We start from the raw sequence: 5,777 nt of genomic DNA on the forward strand, positions 1-5,777 counted from the left end.
TTATATAGAAATTAGTTAAAATTCATTTAACTCTTTTTCGCTCTGAATCGCTACAATTAACATAATTATCAAATATAAGTAAAATTCATCAATTAATGCAATATTTGATAAAATAAAAGAGGAAAATAATCATAAATTTTACGATAAAAATGTAACCTATCAAAACCCGTGGGTACTCGACTGATAGGGTATATTATATAAATATTAAAAAATTAGAGGCCATTTTATAATTTTATAATTTTAATCCTAAATGTAAGTGAAGTGGCTCACAGTATCATATTCTAATCCCATATGATCCGCCTCTCCTCATCTTGTCTGAAGAAAGCGAATATTCTCAATGAAGTCTGAACCAAATGAAGGAAATGAAGGAAAATTTGTGAAACTCTATCATAAGAATTATTCATCCCTTTCATCCTCATTTTTATTCTACCTCCATCAATCTTTCTTGCAAATTTTTCATCATTTAATCAAAGATTTGTGTTTGAAGCTCCAATTTTCTGTTAGCTAGGTAATTAAAAATTTGTGTCATTTATTTATTTATTTATTTTATTTATTTTATTGCAATTATGTCTCTTAAATTTCTCTCTTTTATTTTAGTGTAAGAAATTTATTTTTCTTTTTCATCACCTTTTAATGCCATAAGGTTTATTTCAAAGATATATGGAAGTTGAGGAAGATTTTTCAAACTTATTTGAATTATACTTTCTCCAAAAATAATTAACTTTGTTCAATTCTTTTTCGAATTTGATTCCACAGTCGACTCATTTGGGATGAAATCTTGTACCATAACATCCTTAAAAAGTTGGGATAGTTGCCGAATACTTATTATCCTTATGTTTGTTGTGTTGTAGAAGGATGAAATATGTGAAAATGGTGATGTACTAAAAATTATCATGAAATTTTGTTTTATCTATTAGATATTATAATTCTAATATATACTAAATTTATGATATTGGTTTGATTGTTGGATAAAATGTGTGAGAATGGTGATGTATGGATTTTGATTACAATATCTCTTCCAATATTAATTGGAAAGCAGGTTTTTTTATATTGGAAAACATGTTGCTAGTAAGTGGAAAACAATTTTTTTAATTGGAAAATAGGTTTTTTTTTTTTTTTTAGGGATGGGTACCCTATAACCCGTCCCATTTTTCGAGTACCCGGAGACATTAGAAGTGGGTTAGGGTCGGAAAATGGCTGATCCGATATACTCCCTCCGTCCCCTTGTTAATGTCATATTTCCACTTTTTGCTTGTCCCAAAATTTGAGTCACTTTGAAAAAGTCAAATCACTTTTACAATTATTTTCCAATTAAACCCTTCTATTGACAAGTCAAGATTGCACTAACCAATTCTGATGGATCCAGCCACAACACATCATCGGAAGTTATACCCTTCTGATTGTCTTTGCCTTTTAGTCAAAGTGACTTAATGGCAAGTGGTCCCACCAATTTGTTGTTTCACTCTACAAACAGCAAAGGGTACGCTTGGAAGAGTCAGATAAGCCTGTCCCATAATGCTACTGTACATAAAAAGTGCGTTTACCAAAAAGCGTTCCAAATTTTGGGATTAAGGGAGTATTAGAGTAGGGTCAGCCAAATCATGTTAGGGGCGGGTATCCAACCCGTACCCACCCCCACATGCAACATCAAATAATCAAGTACTAAAATATCATTATATATAGTGATATAATTTGTCATATAAAATCATTATAGTCAAATTTAGCAAATAATCAAGTACTAAAATATCAACACATTACCAAGTTATTATCCATTGTAATTTCACAATTGAAACTCTTAAAAATAATCAAATAAAAACTATTTGAATGCAATCTAACATTATAAAACAAATACGACTAAAGTAGTTAAATTTTCAAAAGTATTATTATGTTAAGTGTAATTAGGAATTTAGTATAAATGTATTAGTAAATTTAGTATAACTAATTAATAATTTCTATCAGTACACATATATAATTATTAGTATAATTGATAATATTAATTATATTATATATACTAATATACATTATATAATACATATAACTAATAATATAATTATTATAAGTTTGTAACTAAATAAATTAAATATTATATATATAATTATATACATATATATTTATATATTTAATAATTTTTTAACGGGTGCCCCCCACCTTGTTTCTAAACGTGGGGAAAAATTTTCCCCGCCCCATTAGTCCCCTGTGGGCACCTGCGTCAATTGCCATCCCTAAATTTTAGGGATAAAATAAGAATTAGGCATTTTTTGTCTTAAGGGAGGCTAGGGAAATTATTCTATTTAACCTTTTCAATATACTCTAGATCTCCTCCTCGAAACAGAAAAACACTTCTCTCATTGCAATAGGAAAGCATTCTAAATCACAAAATGATGGGTTTTAATAAACAGATTTCTATGTTTGTTCTCTGAAGTAGATTTATATCTTTGAAATAGGTTTATATAACTGAAAATTCTGTTTGCTGGGTCTTGATTTACTTTAGAGTTGATAGATCTTCTTATTCATAGTTCTTATTTTGGCAGATTCGCAAGTTGTTTGATAGCATTCGATCAGCAATACTTTCTGAAGGTTTTTGGAGGACTTGTGCAGATGTGTTCAAATCGTTCAAGAAATACATCCCCAAATCTCAGAAGAATTCTGGCTCGAATTCTGGGTAATATTCTATGTGGATTTTTTTTAACCTTATTACTTCAGTTGTCTGGATCCCCACTTTTCAGATTCTGATGGAGTGAGATCATTGTGCTTTGTGTCAGCCTGTGTTTTACTAGAATACTGTTCAACAAGAAAATGAAGAAATAGCAAAAGCAATTGAAAATTTATCTAGTTTTAATGAAAAATATGTAGGTAATGGTAATGTCTCAGGCTACAACAAATATGCATTTCCCTGGACTTATATGGAATAGTGGCAGAGATTTTGGGACACCTGTAGATTTTCTATGTGAATGCTGGATGAGTTTGATGATCATCTAAGTAGTTCTTTTTTATGATTTTCTTTTCCACAATTGTTCAGTAATGTTATCTCTCCTTTTATAGTACTTAATAGTAGGTTATATTGTTCTAGAATGAGCATCTTGAGTACAGGACTAAACTGTGATGGATAACTTGATAATTGTGAGATATTTTACAAATGTGTGATTTGATTTAACATTCATTGAATGTTACGTTATATACTGTAATAGCAATAACCTTCTGAGCTTATTGATTGGTGTGAGCAGCATTTTATTGATTGATGTGAGCTCTTGGATTGTATTATGCTATTCCAATATATTTATCATTTATTTACTTCTTGCTCTTCGAGTGTCGATTTTGTTGAATGCGTTTAGACTATGATGGCTTATGTACTTTGAGTTTTCAACAATAACATTGCCAACAAAATAAGGGAAAGAAAGCTGATGATAGGACTGTAAAGGATTTGCCTACTCACGAAAGATTTGATTAGATCACTCCAGAGTTTGTTTGTTTCCAAAGTTTAATTTTGGTTCGCCCTGAGTTTGCTTACACTTTAATTTCCTCATCCTCCTCCTCTGTAGTAAACTCTTGGAATCCAACTACAACAATAAAAATAAACACTGTAATAACTTATGATGGCTATATGAAAGTAGGACTAATTTACCATTAGAGGTTGAGTGGATGTCAGAGTTGACTGTTCCGTCACTATATATATATATATATATATATATATATATATATATATATATTTATTTATTTATTTATGTATATATTCCATGATTTGCATAACTTATTCGTGGAAAAAGTTTATACTGGAATTGTTGTAGTTTTGATAAAGATATTCAGGTGGAAAGATGTTCTGGTGTTTTTAATGCTCATATCCTTAAGTGTTGCATCATTTGTCTTATGTTTAGTCAGGTGTATCAACTATCAATTAGTGCTGCTTGCAGCTTATCATAGATTCATAATTCAAGCTCTTAATGTTAATGATTCAATAGATCTTGCTATCAATGTTAGGAGCAGGTCACAGGGGCGGGTACCCGAGGACAAACGGAGTGGATTATGGTAAAAAAAAAAGTATTTTAGGGTCAAATTAGCCATTTACAATTCGAGACGGGTATCCGACTCGTGCCCACGCCTAACTTCTACTAGGATGTCAAGACTACTACCACATACACCAGGAATGTAATCCCCGAATTAATTCCAGCTCTTGTACAACGCAGAGACTTGTTTCCAAGTAACATAAGGATCTTTATCTTGAATGTCGATGGTGCACAACATAATACGCAAGTTTGATAGTACAGAGTCGGCAAACCTTGTCCAAAAAAATCAATCATTATCACCATCATCATCATATCCACAGTCAGAACAAGAAAAGTAAACATCATCACTTTTACCACCATCATCGTCAAGACAAGAAAAATAAACACCATTACCACCATCATCATCAGAAAGATAAGGAATAGCACTACCATTATCATCATCATCAGAAAGAAGACAAATAAGACTACCATCATCAGAAAGACTAGAAATAACACCATAATCATCAGAAAGATTAGGAATAGGATGATCATGATCGCTAACGTCACTATGTGAAAACTAACCAGTATATGAAAACGAAGGATGCTCACAAGCATCACTATTTGAAAATGAACCATTATATGACAATGAAAGATGCCTACCACCATGATGATTATCACCACCATCAAGAAGAAGAGAAGGAAGAGGATTATCACTATTATTATCATTAGCAGGAGAAAGAAGATGAAGAAGAGCAAAATCATCACTAGCAAGGAGGGAAAGAGGACGAATGTGCACGTGGAATGAGCATCCTGATAGATGGTCCACAGGATCTCTAACTTCAGCCATCAACTATTGGGTTTCCATCTGGCAATAAAGGACTAAATCCAAGAACTCCGACTCCTGAAGATAGTGCTTTTTCGCTTCGAGATTCTAGGCATTCTTCTTAGCAGCAGCTTCAATCTTAGGTGCCAACAAGACCACATTGTAGTTCTTTTCCCACCCACCACCGAACATGACCTCATCAGCATTGCTCCACCAGCTGATGGATTCAAGAACTGTGCTCAAGAACTTCCCATCTTTGTTGAGTTGATGGATCCCAGAAATGAAAGTGGATGAGTTAGTGGATAGCCATGGCGTGCTCAACAACTTGCAATAGTAATTGATCTCGTTACTGATGCAGTCGCGATCATCACCATCCTCTACCACTTGCTTCTATAGCTCTTCCAAAGTAACAGTAATGCAAGAAGCAGCCATAGTATGATCAATCTTTGGATACTGCTAGTTTGCTACTCTTTTACTACTAGATCCGGATCAGAGATGTTGTACTACAAATGTTGACGTTGCACTCTCTAGGTTGTGAGGGAGATTTGACATGCATAATTGTACTCAATTCTGGCAACATTTTCAATTACTATCACATACATCTTTTAATAATTAACCATCGTAGAGACGTAAAATGAGTCTAATCAAACTGAACATTGCAATATTCAAGATTATAAAAATTTATTTTAACCAATTTAAAATTGTATCTAAGTTTCATACTTCTTTTAATAGAATAGAATATAGGCAAACTTTTGTTAAGTTGAGCATAGTAACTTGAATTACTTGTATAAACTTCAAACATTGTGCTAATCAAGTTAAACTTGAACTCGATTTGAAGTATTACCAAAAACAAAATGATTTCATCTTTAGTTTGATTAGTTGGCAAACTAAAATCAAATGAACCCTAATCGATTTAGGAGTTTGGTTCATCTCTCAATACTATCAACACCTCCTCCTTTAAAAAACTAGTAATA

General features: G+C 32.2%; 1 long non-coding RNA gene across 3 annotated transcripts; it reads left to right on the forward strand.

Annotated features, from left to right (window-relative positions):
* The first annotated feature begins 2,157 nt into the window (after positions 1-2,157).
* On the forward strand, positions 2,158-5,415 carry LOC140037612 (uncharacterized). Of its 3 annotated transcripts, none has more exons than XR_011841545.1 (2): positions 2,158-2,662; positions 3,976-5,415. It is a non-coding gene; the product is annotated as an uncharacterized lncRNA (long non-coding RNA). The 3 variants fall into 3 exon arrangements; XR_011841546.1 differs by having other exon boundaries at positions 4,713-5,415; XR_011841547.1 differs by lacking the exon at positions 3,976-5,415 and adding an exon at positions 2,854-3,437.
* The last annotated feature ends 362 nt before the right edge of the window (positions 5,416-5,777 follow it).

Source organism: Coffea arabica, chromosome 3c, assembly GCF_036785885.1.
Source record: "Coffea arabica cultivar ET-39 chromosome 3c, Coffea Arabica ET-39 HiFi, whole genome shotgun sequence".
Classification (NCBI taxonomy): Eukaryota; Viridiplantae; Streptophyta; class Magnoliopsida; order Gentianales; family Rubiaceae; genus Coffea; species Coffea arabica.